Raw genomic sequence first — 19,744 nt, 5'->3', positions numbered from 1 at the left:
ACAAACACCTTTTTTTGTACGTTATATGTAAATGGGTTAATAAAATACCTTGTCGGTCTGGTTTGTATACGTGTTTGCAGTCTGTGTGAATATCCTGTAGCCTATTTGAAAGGGAAAACAGTGTCAATAAGTCAATGCACAGAGGAAGATAAGCGGAATCACTAGTAGTGTCTGGGTGAGATAGTGAAAGCGTCGTCCACGGGGCTCGGTGAGGCTGGAAAGGCGACTACTGGTGGACAGCTTTCTCCATGTACCCGCGGAGGTCACAGAGAAGAAACTCGCCACTTCGTGCTGTTCCCCACAGCCTCAATGTAGCTTCGGTCCAGTCTGTAGAGCTGCGCCTATTGTAAATGAGCAAAGACCTGGAAATTATGAGCGAAAACATCTGGGTGCGGCACACTTTAGAGGAAAAGGTTTCGCTGTGCCGGAGGTGGTTCGCAGTTTTGCCTTTTGTATTTCCTTGCTGAATGTAGTGGACATTTTGGATTTTTTTTAATGTTGTGTCATTAATTTGCATCAGTTAAGGACCATTTTTGCTCTTGTCTTCGTCGTCGGTCAGTCTGGCAGTGCCACAAGGCAATATTTTTATGTCTCAAAACAACTGAGAGGGACAACGTTAAACTTGAGGGCGGCTCGCTGAGGAGAATGTACGCACTGGGCCAGCTTCGAGTTGCTCTCTAAGTAAGGCAATATTAGCTAGCTGCTAACACTAGCCAGACCCAATTGAACTGCCGTGAAGCAAACCAGTGAAACCAGCTAATGCCCACTTCTCAAGGTGTTTGTTGGGTAGTATCAGCCTGCACATAAGCTGGATATCATTAAATGAGACGCTGACCCGACAGTAACTCAGGTAAGTGTCTTTGTTTGCGCAAGTTACTGCTTCTCTGCGGGGCCCCACACAGCATGCTAACGCTAGCTCTAGCGTTGTATCGCTGAGGTCCCATTCTCAGGTTGTCCCACTTGAAGTCTCGCATTAATGCGGTTGATTTTAAATGTGGAACTATACGATAATGTATTGTCTCAGTGCTTGCAGTTTAGTAATGGCTGTGAGAGCATTGTTGGTTTAAAACAACAGGTTTTGGACTGTATTAACAGACTTGAGCAGCTGTGTTTTCGGAAGGTTTCGCATCATATGCTTTTGCCCCTTTGCGATGTAGCTCGCTTGGCACTAATTTATTCGCTTTAGAAAGCGGTGTAGTACATTTCAAGCTGTCAGTCTATAAGTGTTGATACTATTCATAAAACCAGCCATTAATAACTGCACCGCAATAGCAACACTCGCATCTTTTGTTGCGCCTACACCGTATAGGACGGATTAGCGCGCCATACTTATCAACATATTGGCGTTTTCATTTTCTCGCCGCTTCATTAATCAGATTAGTGTCCTCACTTAACTCCACTGTAATTTAATCCCGTCAAGATCCGGGATAAATTCAGGACTACTCTGAGGAATTTCAGCAGGTCTGTCCTAGCCTGTCGACTTGCTGTTAGTGTTCGTCATTCACCGCTCTGGGAAATGGTGTCAGGAGATGCAATCAGGTTGAGTCTCAGGGCACCATGAAGGCAACGCTCAGGTAGACAAGCAATAAGACCGGGATCGAGTGTCGTTAGTAAAATGCCCTAGATTAAATCCGCAACTTCTCACTGGAACGTAATTGACTATAAAGTACAGTTTAGAGGTGAATCGGAGATATTTATGCATCTGTGTAGATTATCTTAGATTTCACAACATAACTTTACAAACTTACTGAACCAGGTGGAGTGTTGTCAGAGATAATATTTAGTAGTAAGTTGAGATACTAACTATGGATGTCATGATAACAGATTTTTACTTAATGAAAAGTATTATTTAAACTCAAAATTCACGTGCGTGGAGGTGTCAAAGGCTACTGCAACCATAACTGTGCGAATACATACACAATTGCGGTACAATTACACGTTCATTTTCAATACTATACGTCCATTTCGGGCACAGTGTTTTGCAATTGAATTTTTCAATCTCACAGGTGGTGTCAGTGGCTGGCACATGAATGTCTTCCAGGGTGATTTAAAACTGAACCGTTGAATTAGGTATTAGAGCTGTCAGTCAAGCAAACAGAAACCTTATCAGATCGGTCTTTAAAGGCTCTCCCAGCTGTAATAAAATGTAAACAAAGACTAGGCTCCATCTTCCCCTGCTTGTCAATGCTATGGGCCCTTTATCTACCAGCTGATATTCAGCTGTTTGGAGAAGATTATTCAGGTATTGGTAATGAAACTGACTCAAAGTATATATAGTGTAAGCAGAGAATTGCCAGAATTTTGGATGTTTTCCCAAAGGTGTTTGTGTACACTAATTTTGTATTCTTGTAGATACAGTTCCACTCATTGGGAGAAGCTGTGTATTGAGTATTTTGTATATCACTAACAGAAGTGTGTATAGTATTCTTACAGTACACTGGTTTCATGGAGGTATTGAAGGCCTGTCATGGCATTTTGGTTATCAAGTTCCTCATGTGATCATTTACAACAGACCTTATCTAGAACTGAAGATAAGGTTCACTGTAACAAAGGCTCTTTCCTTTACTGTTCTTTTCTCGCACTGGTGTCAAAGAAGTGTTGTTCCACTTGCCTGAAAGTTTGTTGTGTCAGTCGGAGACAAGACGCTGCCAAAAGCAGTAAAACTGTGTTTCTTATCTTATGGGTATATCATGTTAAAAGCTTTTCTTAAACAATGAGTGATCCTGCTAAACTCACAGTCAGCGGTATATCTACTGATGGAAAAGTGGGTGTACAGGCTTATCTATTTTTGTTTACATCTGGTGTTGGCTGTTAAACAAGTACGTAACATGGTGCTTTTCATTGTCACTGGATCTTAACGGGTGTCTTTTCTGATGACGCTTTATACCACGTAGGAAACCTTTTTTTTTTTTTTTCTTCTTCCCCCTCCTTAATCTTCTGCTTCTGTGACCATACAAGTGCTTGTTTCCTCATCAGTGTGTCTAGCCTTGATCTGACTCGTATCCTTATTTCTACCTTTGTTGTTAGTAGGTAACATGTAGTGTGCTAGTCCAAAGAGCACATGTTCGGTGACTAACTGCGCATGTGATGTTGTTGACGAGTTGGTGGCTGACCAACGACTGAGACACCCTGTGAGAAGTGTTTACCACGTTAGGAAATTAGCTGATCCTTGCTGTGACAGACTTTCCTGTGTGAATGTGGTAGAATTTATGTTGTGTCTCTAATAAATTGCTCCTGGCAGGTGACTGAGTCATCATGTTAGAAATGTAGAGTTGAGGGGAAATAACTTTCCTTAATCTAAACTGTGTTTGTAGTGGTTACCCGAGAAGTGTTTTCACATTCCTCATCATTCATTTACATGCAGACTATATTGATTGATTCAGTGCTCTTGTACTTGTCCCATGTCTTCAGGCGTTTTGTGAAATAACAGAATGCAGGGAATACTTTGTCAGCATGTACAAGGATTTCTCCAGTGTATTAAAAGTCCACTTGACCATTTTTAGACATAGAAAAGTTAGTAAAGAACTTGTCTAAAATTTGACTTAATGTTTTACCTGTTCAGCTCATAAACAGGCCCGACAATTTGTAAAAGAGGTTAAATATGAAGTGCTCGCCTTGTGGTATAGAGACATCTTACCTTGAATGCGGAAATTAGAAATGAGTGTTTGTCTCTCTCCGCCTCGCACTTCTGTCCTCCTGTGAGTAAAACTACACACACTCTTAGCAGCCTGTAGGTTTTGTGGTGGAAACCCTAATGTGGGAATCAGTGGCATCATTGCAGAGATGTGTTGAAAACAGTGTTAGAAACCAGTTAAGTTTTGGGATTGTAATATTAGATCAATATGTATATATTTTTAAACTAGTTGATGCAATTTATGTAGAAGTTGTTGTTAGGTTGGATGAAAAAGCTGAAGGAAAAAACGGGTAATGCTTACAACCTAAAATGACGAAAAAAGTAAATGTTAGACTTTAATTGTGATACTTTGGCAATTTAAGCTTGCTGATTTAAAAACGAAGACAAGGACACTGACAGATGGATAAATTAGTATAAATTGGTGGTTTCAGATCCACCAATCACATGATGAAATTCAAATGACTAATGACCCATCAGTTGTCAATTGTTTCCACCTGTGTCAGCTAAGCAGCAGTTGAAGTTGCTATGCTGATGGGCTTCTGTGTGACTAACTGTAACCAGCTGTGAAAATTTCTCTAATATGGGCTGTGTACACCACTTGCAAAATTGCTAATACACTCCAAAGCATAACTGTTATTGATCTAGACTAAAACTCATAGCACCCCAAGAAGTTGCTATACAGATGTGTTTTTTTTTTCTTTGTGTGTGTGTGTCTATGTATGTGTGTGTTCCTGGTGTTTAAACATGTAGTCACTTGAGCAGGATGGAGGTAGTTTCTGTGTCTTCTTCAGAAATCCTTGAGAAAGTTCTAATTGATCTCTGTGGGGTAGTTACATGGCTCTTCTCTCACTAAAATGCATACAAATGAAAAAAGTGTAAGCCTGCTGGCTTTAGAAAATAAGTTGTTGAAAGAAGACAAAGTTCCTAGTCGTGGATGATAAGATGATAATTGTAAAGTCAGGTCAGAGAGAAAGTTTTTTGATTTTTCTGCTTCACACTCTCTTGCTTGAAACATTTTGCTTATAAAAATTAAGTAATTTATTTTTTCATTTCAGTTAATGTTTCAGAAATGGTAACAGTGCAGAAGAGTTGATAGCACACATTAGGGCTGTGCGATATGACCAAAATCTCATATCCCGATATAAGAATTCTATCGTCCAGATAACGATATAAATCACAAAAGTGTAACATTTTCTGTAAATTTTGTGAATCTCGGGCAGCTCGTTTTGCGGGACGTGTTTCCAGCTGCGCGTCATGTAGCTGGTGTCGAGTGTTTTAACTGATGCATGAAACTATACATTTTTTAGACAGAAGTTGTAAAGGCCGCCGTTTTCTTTGAGTATTTATTACACAGCGCGCTGCGGGGAAAAGCCTGTTCTAACGTTTGAGTCTAAGGTTTATTTTTTAGCACCTAGCGGCTCTTTTTTTTAATTCTCATCCGTAAATAATCTGCTCTTTCACGTGATTCAGTTTATTTTGAAAAGTCTCAACAGGATCTTGAGCTTTATTGTGAAAGGTTTATGTGGAACATAAACAAGCGGACACGCGATGGTTTTACCATTGTTGTTGCTAACCACAACGCATGAAAACAGGCGCTTGTCCGTCTGTAGTGTGGTTATATTAAATATAAGAGAAAGAGAGAACTTTAAGAAATTAATATAGCCACTACAGTGACCATCAAAACGATGAAAAAATATTGCCGTAAACAGTTTATTTTGCGACATCACGAAACAAACGATAGCGTAAAATGAAACAATAGACGTTTTTATATCGTCATTCGATATATATCGTTATATCGAACAGCCCTAGTACAGATCACGAGCTGGTTGTCTTGGTGTATTAAAAAAATGTTTTCATGGTAAGTGGTGCGAGGCTAGTTGTGTTCCATCCTTTTAAGAACTTTTATGTTTTTGTAACATAGCGGGGCCTTTACTTTGCAGCAATCCCAATAAGGCCAGTTAAAACATGATGATCACAACATAGTAGTGATGAACTTAATTCCAGTAATTTGTTGAAATTGTTGTTGGTATCAACCGCTGTTTTGTTTTGCTATTGCATTATCCAGAGGCACCTTCACTGTTATGGCTTATAGAAGTGTTTTCACTTCCATGTGGAAGCTGAAGTTAAAGCTATAGGAGTCCTACAGCCAGAGTGTTAAATGTCATCTGTGTGTTTATTTTGCTTTAGACGTGACTGACAGGGAGACGAACCGCTTTCTATTTTTCATGTGGGTCACATATGTATGTGTTTTGTTTTGGTTTAGATTTTTTGTTTTATGACCATCAGCCTTTGGGCCTTTGCAGTTTTCCAGGATAACTGTGAATCCCTGAAAAGACCAGTGTTTTGTTGTGGTTTTTTATTCTGCCAAGAAATGCAAGAAAAGCACGCGAAAGCTTGTACCAAAGTGGGACAAAAATGGTTGATTTGATTGAAAGCACGGACCACATGTTTGAGGTTAGAAGTGCAGTCACGTAACAATGCAAGATCATGGGATTCGTGCTACCGTATGTGAGCCAGTTGTGGTTAAACTGTTATCATACTTGTGCAGAATTAGAGGATGACAGTGAAAGAGACTATAGCTGCAGATGTTTCTTTTTCAAACATGGTAGAGGATGATTTTTATGGGGATGTGCATGTCTGTGCTGATGATTGCATGGGATTAATTGGAGGGAGTGTTATCTGTGACATGCTCTTCATACAGTAACTGAAGCAGCTAATTTGATGTGGAACAGGCTATATTAAGACTAGGGATGTCCCAAGCTGATATTTATAATTTATGCCAGCTTTTCAGTCCAACTGACCTAGGTCTAGCTGTATTAAAAAAAACACATGCACTTCTCTTCAAAATTAACTCTAGAGTGATATAGAATTGGCTAATTTGTTATGATTGCTGTTGAAGATGCATCAAAGCATTTAAGAAAGAAAGTTTTTTTTTTCCCCTTTGGGCACCTTATTTTGACATCCTAAAGAAGGATTTTGGGACAGTGGCAACATAGCATATATAGTCTACATTTATGGATTTCTTTTTTTTCTCTCCCCTTGGTCTGATGCCCAGGGGTTGTTAAAAGCTGGCTTAATAAAATGGGAAGTAATGCAATGCCTCTAGACATCAATATTTAATGAATAGCCTATAAAGTAGAATGTAGGCTTCTCATAGAGTGGATGGATGGTCCATAACAAGTTCAGTGAGTCTGTGTATTGACTTGTTATGTGTGAAAAGTGTAAATTTGCATACCATTTGGCATGCTGGTGTGTTGGCTTTAAAGACATCTGTGTATTCAGCTTCTCCCCCAGTGATTTCTCTGCTTCTCTGACCCAGTTAGCACAGCGTATTTCTGCCTCATTCAGTCTTTGTGTTAATCGGCACAGGTATGTTTAGTGAAATGCATCTTTAGCCATTGGTACCTAACCATTAAATGCTCCAAGTTGCCCTAAAAATATATGGGGGGGAAATGGCATCAGACTTCTTAGTGGTGTGAAAATGTGACATTCTTTGTAGAGGAACTTGTGTAATGGAAACATTTTGAAAGGGGTTTGTTTATCAAATGGAAAAGAGGAAAGAAAGAGGTTCTTAGAAGTAAGTCCTGCCATGCATGGTCTGTTGTAATAATAGCTACAAATAAGCTTGGTATTATTGCCATAAGCTGCCTTTATAATGTACAGTATAACTGATGTGCAGTAGGCAGAGCAACGCATTGTTTTCAGAATGTCTGCATATGATAAGATCCTTTGCGTTTGGTTGAGGAAGCTGTACGGCTAGTGTCATGCATTAAATATATCTTCCACACAAGACGCTGAAATATTAATGCACTAGAAAAGTATGATATAAGGATTAACGATTGGTCGATTTCAAGGCACACAAAAGTATTAGACACTATTAAAAATGGTTAATATATACAATTATTTGTGGATAGGAAAGTCAAATGTTGTGTACCCTTTCAAAATAAACTCACTGAGAGTTTTTGTGTGGCTTGATAACCCGATTAGGCTCTTTCCAGCTTGGCACATTCATATTCATGAATGAGTAATGCTGCAATGCATGAAGACAGGAAAAAGAAAGAAATTATACACTTATAGGTTCTCGTGAGTTTTTCTCCAGTAATCCTTACTTGGGGGTAGAATGTGTTTCTTTTGCACACCTCTTTCTCAGCTAATCACGTTGGTTTTGTAACTTTAATTAGGGACTTCTCCCAAGTGACCAATTTAGACTTCTCCAAATTATTCACTGTATGTTGCCAAATAGCTTCCACATATAATCCAAAGTTTTCTCAACATTGAATCGGGATACACTGCAGCTCATTGGGTATACAGCTCATGCAGCTCAAATGACTTAATGTTATCGCTTCTTTTTCCCTAATTAATATTCAGAGTAGTGCATATATTATCACTTATGTTTTTTGTGCCACAGCTGGGTATTAAAGATAAACTAATGTGCACTGTCAGTATTGTAAATAGAATACAGTTTGTCTTGTTTATTAATCATGTAATGGAATGGTAATGATAATACAATAATGACTCACCTGCTTACAAATACTACAGAATTATTGTTTTTGATCCATTTATATCTATATTAACTGCACACATCTGTATTTTAATAATGTACAGTTAACAAATTCTGATATGATGACCTAACTGCTCGGTCTCAGATGAGATATCAATAATGTGAAACTCAGTTTTATTTGTTTGCACAGGCAACGTTTGGAAACGAGAGAAACTGAGTGTATGGGTTCCAGTCACCTCACTGTTTTGTTATTTAAGAACACAGCAGAGGCTGACTTTGATCACTGACCCTAATATACTATAGTCTGCCTACAATGTCATATGTCCAGCTACAATTTTAGTTGTTCTTTTTGCCAGTTAAGCACACACTAATTAACCAGCAGTGCATCCTCAAATCCTTGTGTTCGGTCACAGTGTCATATTTGACAGCAGACTGAGGACCTGCTAAATTTGATTTTGGGTTAGTTCTCCTTAGGCTGATAACAAATTAGACCAGCAGTCAGATCTAATGATATTATTTCCACAGTAAACAAAACAAAAAAGTGTCTCTGTAAATGGGCTCTGGCTGTGTGATTGACTTCCCATGGAACTGCCCTCTGTAAGTCTAATGGGGAAGTGAGACAGTTTGTGAGACAGTAAACTTTTTATTGTACTACTGGATACTGTTATAGTGTTTCCTGTAATATCTTGACAAAGCTTTACAGAACATAAATATATAAATGATTTTTCTGAGGAACAGTTTGAGGGTCCACTATTATTTGCAGTATTTTATTTGAATTGAAAAATGTAGGTTAGAGCAGGAAGAGATTAGTGTGAGAAAGTCAAAGCCACCCATTGCTAATCGTTTGCCAAATGTACTCTCGTGATGTATCTCATATTTATTAATCAAACTTAATCGTATGCTCAATAGGACTTCAGGAACTTCAGCATAAAGTTTTACATCTCAATATATGAACTGATACATTTAAGTATTTCCTCATTTGCAGGTGATTTCCTAAACCCACAGTGGCACCAATGGCAATGTTGCTTTCTGAATGAAAAGTAAAGGGGGATGGAAAAATGCCCAGACACGCCCCCTCGATCCCCCACCCCAGCCAACACCCCCAATTTGAAACTGATGCTTCCTTTGCTTTATTGAAATGTGTGACAGTGGGAACTTTTTTGTTTAGCAGGCTTCAGTATCTCTTATAGATGTAATGAGGATAAAGGCACCCAAAGGGGAAGTGGAGCAGAAACTAATGAGTGTCAGTGCAGTCCAATGTGTTTGCAGCTGATTGGGAGATGCTATGAATAAGTCAAAATCCCCCTCCTTTTCCTCCCTCTTTCCTGCTCTATAGCTCTGTTGTGCTCAATGAAGATAGCGGCGGGATGATCCGATCTTTCTAGCTGGCTCAGTTTGTCTCAGATCAGCTGGCAAGGCTAATACTTTTCCAGCCATGCATATACAACAGTGTTGTGTTCTGACCTGAGAAGCAAGATCATGTTACATTTGTTTTTATTGTTAGTCATACAGGTTTTCCCTAGTTAAAGAAGAGTATTTTCAATGAATCTTACAGTGTGTTATTACCTTAACATGAAAACAGTTGCATCGTTCTTTTATTAAGACTTTAAGATTATTGTGACAAAACATTGTGCAAATGGTTTTTTAAATATTATTTTATCATCTGATCTAAAATTGAGTTGTGTGTTGCTGTCTCTCATATGAGTCCCAAGGCAGGAAGAACCTCTTCAATATGTCCTTTTACTAAATTAATAAAATGTTACAAAAACATTTGCTGAGGAAGCTGCTTACCCCCCCCAAATGAATATGATGAACATCACTTCCACTGCTGCTAAGGCAACCCCTACCAAGCATGGTTCAACATAATGACTGAAAATAAGAGGTTTTGTTAACCTGAATTTGGTTACTTAACATGCACCATGATGCCCCTTTTAACAAGCCTGGCTGTTTCCAATGAACCTTTAAAAAGTGTTAGACAAATAATAAACACAGCAGTGGTACTTATATAAGAAGTCGTCTGGTGTGCACACATTGTGATGCTAAATAGATGATTGCCTCAACGTGTTAAAGGGTACCTTACTGCCTCATAAGGACGTAACAGTTTTGAATTCCAATGCCTATAAATCTAAGAAGCTTCTCGTATCTACTGCTATTGGCTAAAAAGTTATTGCAAGATTGTTTCACAGTTATTCTGATGGTTAAATCACAAAAGGAACAGTTCACTGTCGGACCATTTATTTACTTTTTTCAGTCTTTTATTTATCGTGAAAGTCATTGCATGTTATATAGTAGTTTGTAGTGTTTTCACCTGCTTTATGTCAGCGTGGTGGCATCCCTGTCCATTGTTATAGGCAAAGTTCTGACAATGTCAGAAATCTCTGTAGGATAGGAGACGTGATACACCTGCCAGACTAGCTCTGTGTGCATTTAGCATTCCCAACTCAAACAGGTCAGAAAATATACCAATCTTAGGTTATTAAACAGACACATTTAAGCTAAGATGCTTATATATTACCTTGCAGCAAAACATCTGTTTTGTTTTGTTTTTTATAGTCAAGTGTATGGCAAGTGTTTAAAAAAAATAAATAAATAATAGCTGCAATTATCATCATGTACCTAATGTTCTGTTAATTTGGTGGCAAATTGACTTTGAAATGGTCCCACTGTGATGTCATGGGTACAGGTTTCACTTACTCTGTGCTGAGAGTAAATCCCACCAGCAAACATTGTAAAGATGCCTTTACAGTGATTGTTAACAAACAACTGTCTTTTTTTTTTTTTTTCCATGAAATTCATCCAGTTTCACAGGCTTGACGAAGGTCTGACTTTGACCAACAGTAGAGCTTCTTCTATGTTTTAAATACAATAAATTGAATTTGTATTTTTTTTTTTTAGGTGCTCCATAAACGATTATTCAGTTTGTCTCAAGGACACTATGAATGTACAAGTCTTGCGACCTGAATAGTGATGACAGGTGACACTTCGTAGCTGGTTTCTGTATGAGAACAGGTTTGACGTTCAGGGCTTTGTCCGAAGTGCAACATTTACTTGTTTGAGTGCTTGGTTTTTCCCACTCTGTTTGCATGCAGGGCTTTTCTTGAATGTGCATTTGATACCTGTAACCTAAACCGAGGTCAGCAAACAAGTGTCTAATTTCCGTGGTCATTTTCTATCCATGATAAGTACATCAAATCAAATTCAAATTTTATTTGTCACGTACACAGTCATACACAGTACGATATGCAGTGAAATGCTTGGACAACTGCTCGTGACCTAAAGAGGGGAAGAAAAAAAAAGAAAAGGAAAAGGCTATGAATAAGATAGGAAATAAATATGACAAATTAAAAAGGGTAAATTTAACTAGGAAGGAATAAAATATAAATTAAGGTTAAAAATGAAATAACTGTACAACACAAATTAGAATGAAGGGTAAATTTAACTGGGAAAGAATAAGATAAAATATATAAATTAAAGTTGAAAATAAAATAACTGTACAACAAAATACACAGTATAGAACTATATAAGAATGTATGAAGAAATATAAATAAATAAATATATACACAATAATAGCAGCTGTACAAGTATTAACTGGAAATGAAGAATATAGTGACCAGTGTTGTGCAATCCACATTATGTCTTGTGCAGTGCAAATATGCTTAAAGTGATTTAAGTGATGAAGTGAAAACAATGTCCAGAATGTCCAGTGTGTGTGTAAGAACTATATATGTTGGTCAGTACTGTGTGGTGGTGTGATTGAGAGACCGTATCGCCTGCGGGAAGAAGCTCCTCCTCAGTCTCTCTGTGTTGGTCTTCAGGGAGCGGAATCGCTTTCCTGACCTCAACAGAGAGAACAGTCTGTTGTTGGGATGGCTGAGGTCCTTCACGATCTTCCTGGCCTTGGTCCAGCACCGCCTGCTGTAGATTGAGTGCAGGTCAGGGAGCTCGGAGCGGATGGTGCGCTCAGCTGACCGCACAACCCTCTGTAGAGCTCGTCTATCCAGCATGGTGCTGTTCCCGAACCAGGTTAAGATGTTTCCCGTCAGGATGCTCTCTATGGTGCAGGAGTAAAAGTTCCTGAGCACCTTGGAGGGCAGTTGGAAGTCTCTCAAGCGTCTGAGGTGCTAGAGACGCTGACGGGCCTTTTTCACCATGATGTTGATGTGACAGGACCATGATAGGTCCTGTGTGATGTGAACTCCGAGGTATTTGAAGCTGTCCACTCTCTCCACTGGGCACTCGTTGATGACAGGGGTCTGGTAGTTCCTCTCCTGCTTAGTGCTGAAGTCCACTATCAGCTCCTTTGTCTTACTGACGTTTAGAAGGAGGTTGTTCCTCTGGCACCAGTTCTCCAGATTCCTAATCTCCTTCAGGTAGGCCGTCTCGTTGTTATCAGAGATCAGGCTCGCCACGACGGTGTCGTCAGCAAACTTGATGATGGTGGTGGAGCTGGTAGTGGCCACACAGTCATATGTGTACAGAGAGTACAGCAGGGGGCTCAGAACACACCCCTGGGGGGCTCCAGTGCCGAGAGTGGTGGAGGCTGAGACATGTCCGCCCATCCTTACTGCCTGTGGTCTGCCAGTTAGGAAGTTGGAGATCCACTGACACATAGATGAGCTGAGTCCCAGATGCTCCAGCTTGGTGGTGAGTGTGGAGGGAATTATGGTATTAAATGCAGAGCTGTAGTCTATGAAGAGCATTTTAACATAATTCCCCCTTCTAGTGTCCAAGTGAGTGAGTGATGTGTGGAGGAGATGAGAGATGGCATCGTCTGTGGAACGATTTGGACGGTAAGCGAACTGTAGTGGGTCCAGTGTGTCTGGTAGTGAAGAAATGATGAAGTCTCTGACCAGGCGTTCAAAGCACTTCATCACTACTGAGGTGAGGGCTACAGGGCGATAGTCATTGAGAGAAGCAGGGTGGGGTTTCTTCGGGACAGGAACAATGATGGACTCTTTGAAGCATGTGGGGATCACCGACTGAGATAAAGAGATGTTGAATATCTCAGTGAACACAGGAGCTAGCTGGTATGCGCAGTCTCTTAGGATACGACCTGGGATGCCGTCTGGTCCTGCTGCTTTCCTGGTGTTCACTCTCTTGAAGGCTCTCCTTACTTCATGCTCGGAGATGACGAGAACGTTTCCGGTGCTGGCAGTATCTTCCTGTCTGTAGCCGTTAGCGCCGCTAGCACTAGCATTGTTGGAGTCCTTAGCTGCAGCCTCGAAGCGAGCATTTACAAGGGACAGAAGGCTATTGATGTAGAGCTGCATAATGATGATGGAGCTACTGTTTAAGCAGCCTTTCAGCACTGTGATAAATGCATGGTATGTCAAAGTTTGCTGAGGACTGAAACTATTGTTCAGTAACGAATTAGAAACGGCTGCTTACTGCTTTTAAAGGCACATCTACTAAGTTCTTTCACTGTGTATGATAACACCTTAAGGAGTATAACATATTTTGAAGAAATTATATAGGCATTGATTGACAACTTTTAACATTATATAATTTTTTTATAATCTATATTTTGATGTACAGCTTCTTTGGCATTATCTTTTCACTTACAAATGTGTTTATTTGAAATATGATGTGAACAAAGTAGAAGTACCATTCTTCTGTGAATTCAACTTGTTTGGCAAAATTCACTTAAATTTGAGTTTCTTATAGAAAGAACAGCTGTAAATGGTGAACTACAGTTGCATTTGTCCTTCAGCATGTGATCCGGTATCTTGTAGAGCATCTGCTTAGTTGTGCTGTTTTCTTTGAGGCCACTTTTAGACCATCAAATTTGTCTGCAGGATCCTGTACAGTACTGGATTTGCAAGATAAATCAACTAGATGCAAAACGCCAGGCTTCTGCTTGACAGTGTGTTTCAACAGCTTGGTCTTTTGTGGTTTTTATATTGTAGGTAGAAATGTTTGAAAAGGAAGTCTACAGCTAGTCTGTTCTAGTAACTTTGATATTCTGTATTTTGCAATCTCACCTTTATACATGATCTCATACTTGTTTGTTTTTTTTCAAGGGGGAAATGAGCTATTTTCTTTTTCTTCTGTACAAGATAAACTGATAACAGTGCTTTGCACAAGGTTAAGCTGAGCTAATGAGAGTAGGGGAAGCATGTATGTTTCATTTTAGTCTATCCTCAGTTTCATAGTTTACTGGGTTTCTGTTTTTTGTTTTTTGTTTTTGTTTTTTGGGGTGTTTTTTTTGTTTTTAATGGCATTTAATGATCAGACTTTTTGACTTTTAAAAAGACAAAGGGGAATGTTATCCACTTCCATGCTTTGCAGAAGGAAAATGCGGCAGTTGTCTACATGGATACATGGCTCTGACCTGAATGTGTCTGACCTGGTTATTGAGACTTGGCAGACTGTATCACCCTCCCCTTTTTTCCCCTCCCTCTCACATGGCTAAATACAAACAAAGAAGTGACTATAGTGGATACTTACCTTGCCTTAGCCATGTATCTGTATTTACTGTGGAAGTACCATTTTTCACTAAGTTGTTTTAAAAAAAAAAATGCCATAGATGTTCTCAGTTACTGTGATTGTTATCACTGCATTAAAGAATAATAATTCACTAATTCACAGCTGCCTAGTATATGAGCAGATAGCCCTCCTGCTTTTCATGAGTTGAGCACAAGCCAATGTTGGTCCCATAGCACTTGAACTCCTTGTTCAGTCAACATGCTAACTCTAAGCATCTGCCTGTACCTCATTGTAAACCAGATAAGCTAGTGTAGAGAAAAAGGTAGCCATATGTATTCAGACTGTCATGTGAGATTTATCTTTGAGTACAATAGATAGTTGGCATAAAAAGTCCAATACGTTGGGCCAGAGCGCCGTGTGTCTCCTGCTGTTGATGTCTGTTCTTGTGTGTCACATGCTGTTCTACAGAAAAATGGTACTTAAGCCAATCCAATATACATAAAAGAAATTCCAATTTTTAAAATGTACATTTGACTTGCGTTAAGTGTATTTTGCATGAAGAAAAAGACGAACATGCATAGGTTTGTTTTTTTTGTTGTTGTTGTCAAGAGAGTTTGTATCAGTATTTCCTCTGTGCAAAGGATCTCAAAGGTTCATATTTAGCTGGATATCATATTTAATTAAATACTTACCGGCAGACAGGATGTTGGAGCAGGCAGCTATTTATAACCATAAGGATTATCTTCACATGCAAATGCATTGATCTTTGTAAGAGTTTTCACATGCTGTGCACAGGAAAGAATTACCTCTGTTGTCCAGTTTGGATTGTATTACATTTATGCAGCCATCTAGGCAAAACCTTTAAGCAGGTCAGCGGTGGACCTTTTTATCTTGCAGCTCTTTGCTAATCTCATTCTGGTCTTAAAATTGAGTAGTTTTTGCTGATTTGTGACACAGCCACATCATAAATGATCCTGTAATTGTTTTTAACAGAGTTATAGGCTCCAGTAGAGCAAACATTAAAAGGAGAGATGATCTAGAAAGTGCTTCTTCTCATTCTGGTTTCTTTGCTTGGGGTTAGACCTCTCAGACATTATGTGTATTGTAGAAATGGGGTATCAAGTAATAAGTGGGGATACAAAAATAATATGTTAAAAAAATAACAATTACAAGCAATTAGATGGAATGTCATGCAGGTGATGCTTAAGAATAAGCTGTATTTAACTATTTTTTTTACTTTATTACATTTGTGTACTAGTATACAGATGTGACTCAGAAATAGTCTTTGTTCTCATTTTAACAGTAACAGTTAGCTGCAGTTAAAACACTTTGTAGTTTTAGTTTACTTATTGTATTAGACAAGTCTGCTGTAGAACTTTTGCAAATGGCGCTCACTAGGAAATCTTGCACTCCGTGGGCTGGTATTGCGTATACGGTGAAATAGAAACCTGACGTCAATTAACGACTGTGGTGAACCCATCTCACAGGATACCCACGTTGTTGCACATCTCAGCAGAAATGTTGTCAGTCTTTATGTTGCCAGGAAGTGGCTTCCAAAGACACAACAAGGTAGTTCTTAAAAGGTTGTGGCTTTTGTTCTGATTTTGCAACTTGCATAATTAACTCAAGAATTGTTAGATTGTAATGTAACATGTCCATATTTTGAACTTGTTAAAATAATACAGCTACAACAACATGAAGAAACAAACGAAAATACACATTTAAAAAGAAAAAAAAAGACTTGTGATGTTAGCTACTCAATTACTATTGCTTATCATTCAGATGCTCTATCCGGGGTTGTTGTTGATTTGCTGATACATGGCCACATCATGTTTCATCTTGTACTCGGTCAGAGCAGAATTACAGTCCTCTGTAGAGGACACTTTTAAAGGAGAGATGGTGTAAAAGAGTGTCCATTTTCTCATTTGTTGTCTTTTAATCTCCTTAAAGATCTCAGCTTATATATGAAAACACATTTTCAAATCCCGGTCATACCGTCTCCTTTCATTCATTTATTTATAACTCTTGTGTTCTTCATGTGCCCACACCTAACTGATGCCACGCCTTCCAGTTCTTTCAGTTGCACAGTTAAGCCATATCTTAAGACTGTATGACATCACCTGATGAGTGTCCCAGAAAAAATGGGAGGGTAAACAACAAAGTTGTCTGGCAAAAACACCATGCACACAACTTCAAGAAGTCTGGGATTTGCTGTATTTATTTGATCACTTTTACACTCCGTTGGCAACAAATTGTATTACTTTCTACACAACGGCTTCATACTAAACTACACTGAATATCTTCTCAGGGGCAATAAGATTTTAGGACTTGTCATTGTTTAATTCTAAAACATCTTCATACATTTTGTGTATTGTTATAAATTTTTAAAGACTTGGAAGCGCAATAATCATGATGATGATATGTCAAACAACCTGCTAATGCAGTGAAACCATACCTGGGCCTAAAAACACACAATCAAACACTTTTTTTAGTCATGGATTGGCCTCCCAAGAGCCCAAACATCAACTGTATTAAAGCAACGTGGGATAATCTGAACAGAACAAAACCCAGCTCACATCTGAGAGAAGCTTTGGACACTGGAGGACTATTCCTGAAGACTACTAAAGAAATGACAGGAAAGAGTTAAACAAAGGTGGTCATACCAAACAACATTGTTAGAATTGTTTTCGCCTTAGATATTGTATTCTAATGTATGAAAGCACATTTCAAAAAGTCACTGCACCGTTTTCAATTTTCCGAGCAAAATATAATGAAATGAGGGAGGAATTGAGACACACTACTTGACATTCTAACATTTAAAGTGAAAAAAAGCAAATTGTAGGACAGATTGTTAGTAGCTTACACAGAAGGCAAGTTTCTGAACATGCTTCTCCCCTGTGTAAGGCAGAGAAGACACCATCTTTGGACGCGAGTTACCTTTTCCCTGATTGTCATCATTCTTCTGGAGATCCCGCCATCTCTTTAGTTCTCAGTGTCTGAATAAATGAGTTGAAATTAAGGCTACCTCAAGTACATCTCCATTTGTATATTTAAAGTATTTTTTTGCGTGCGTGTATGTGTCATTTAAAAAAATAAAATAAATAAACTTAAATCGACACACGGGGCACTAAATGAGGATGAAACTTGAAGGGATTTGCCATCCCAGAATGACACCCATTAAAATCAACTTAAATGCTTTCTGAGTAAATATCCTAGTGGACTTAGCTGGGGTGGAGGCATATAGCTGTGTAACATAGCATGTGGGAGGATTGCATATTTAAACAGTGTGTTGTTAGTCAATAGTGCAAATTGTTGGGATGGTTGAAGCAAATAATGGCCTGAGTTTGTGCAAATTTTTGTCCACTGCAGTCATTACATATATTTAAATTCTTTAGTTTTCTTGAGCAGTTTTGTGTCGTTTACTATAAGCACGTTGTTTAACAGCTGATTCACAGCTAAGTGTTCCCATTGAGTGTTTTCCTTCTAGAGCTTCAGCATGTTTAGCAGTGATAATGGACTGTTACATTTCCAAAGCCTTCCAGTATTCTAATTTTGAGGAGTTTTTGTTGGGCGCATGCCAGTGTTGAGATTGATATGCTTCTCGTTAGTATGAGTGTATTCTGTCAGAGCCAATCTGTTTAGAGGAGAAAATTGGGAAGATGTTGTAAAAGCTCTTTGTTGGAGATCAGGTTGCACTGCCTCATTTCACCAGAAATTCAAAGAAAACAATCACGGTTTTGTTTTCAGTTGTCACGCAAGACCACTGAGACCTAAGATCGCTGGTGAGAACCAAAAGCAAAGGGGGAGCAAAACTGGAAGTTCAGGTTCCACTTAGCTGCTACAGATACTGACAACAGGCTTACCTTTCTACCTGTCTCAGCTGTATTTCTAGTCTGTTGTTGTTTTGTGATTTGGGGGAAAAAAAGTACACTTTTTCTTGGATTAAGAATATGTGGGGTAGAAAAACTTGACTGTGTGTCTTAGTCAGCAGCTTGATTTTTGTTGTCTTAACTCATAGGTGTCAAACTCTGGCCCGCGGGCCAAATTTGGCCCGCAGCCTAATTACATTTGGCCCGCGAAGCCATACCAAATTACTATTAGAGCTGGCCTACTGGTATTATACAGCTAATATATATATTGTTTAGTATTAAGCTTTGCTTGTTCCATATTCAGTTTTTCAGCAAAACTTGTTTGAGTCCATAAGAAAAGATTCATTCTTATATCTAGAGGAAGATTTTTTTTCAATAAATATTAACGTTAGCCTGCGACTTTGTTCCAGTTTTGAATTTTGGCCCACTGTGTATTTGAGTTTGACACCCCTGTCTTAACTCAACATCTATCTGCATTATTGACAAGCAACACTTCTCCTGTTGTGCCTGCTGGATTTAAATGTAATGTTGTTAATGAGGTGGCCTGAGGAAAGGAAATCTCGAGGGATTTTATTGTGGTGTTTCTTCAGTAAAGAACACAGTTTTACCGTACCAACTTTAATCTCAGCTGTACTTCATAATATAAGTTCATTGTAATTTCAAATTTACAGCTAACAGAGGTTTGGGGTTTACAGAATTAAAATTGAAAGGAGTCTTGCTAGATCTTAGATCAAGTTTCACCGTATTTTGCAAAAATTGTGAACTAAAAATTTTTCTTTGATGGTGTTGTAAATATCAATATTAGTGATCATCTTGTTTATGTGTCTATATTTATACAAGCATGAGATCATGACTACAAATCCGAGTAGTCTGCATTTAGTCTACAGATGTAGAAATGTTTTAAGTGTGGTTTGAATACTGAAGTTGAATTTCACCACAATTTGTCTCATGCTAGTATGTGCTTGTTCATGTTGAAATATACAAGGATTGTAGTTCTTTTAAAGGTTGTGCAACTTGACATTTGGGAAAATAAGCATTGTGTAAATCTCGCAACTTGCGTTCTGCACTTTGTTTTTCCACTGACAAATCGAATGGTAAAGAATAAGATTCAGTTTCAAAAGGAGTTAAAGTGGCATTTTAGAAACACATCTATAAATGACTAGCACTCCTCCCCAAATTAAGGAAGTTACTTTTTCCCTTTCCTTTTCCATCACAGTGAGAAGCAGTTCAAATGTATCCCATGGGGTCTGCGGGTCATTATGTGCCTCTTTTCCTCGCTGCTGTATTGTTTCTGTCGTCATAATCTCTAATGTA

The 19,744-nt window shown here is 38.6% G+C and overlaps 1 protein-coding gene across 5 annotated transcripts in view; it reads left to right on the top strand.

The window, feature by feature from the left end:
- Positions 1-238: 238 nt before the first annotated feature.
- Positions 239-19,744, top strand: part of erbin (erbb2 interacting protein) — a 49,910-nt gene continuing 30,404 nt past the window's right edge. For 4 of the 5 annotated variants that reach the window (XR_013909955.1, XM_026173223.2, XM_026173222.2 and 1 more), the window contains exon 1: positions 239-850. The gene's annotated coding sequence lies outside the window, so the exon portion shown is untranslated. Of the gene's footprint in view, positions 851-930; positions 951-19,744 lie in introns of those variants that run through there. The other variant, XM_080303500.1, reaches the window with a different exon arrangement.

Source organism: Astatotilapia calliptera, chromosome 7 (genome assembly GCF_964374335.1).
Source record: "Astatotilapia calliptera chromosome 7, fAstCal68.1, whole genome shotgun sequence".
Classification (NCBI taxonomy): Eukaryota; Metazoa; Chordata; class Actinopteri; order Cichliformes; family Cichlidae; genus Astatotilapia; species Astatotilapia calliptera.
The sequence above is the reverse complement of the archived record's forward strand: the minus strand, read 5'-3'. Positions and strand labels throughout refer to the sequence as shown.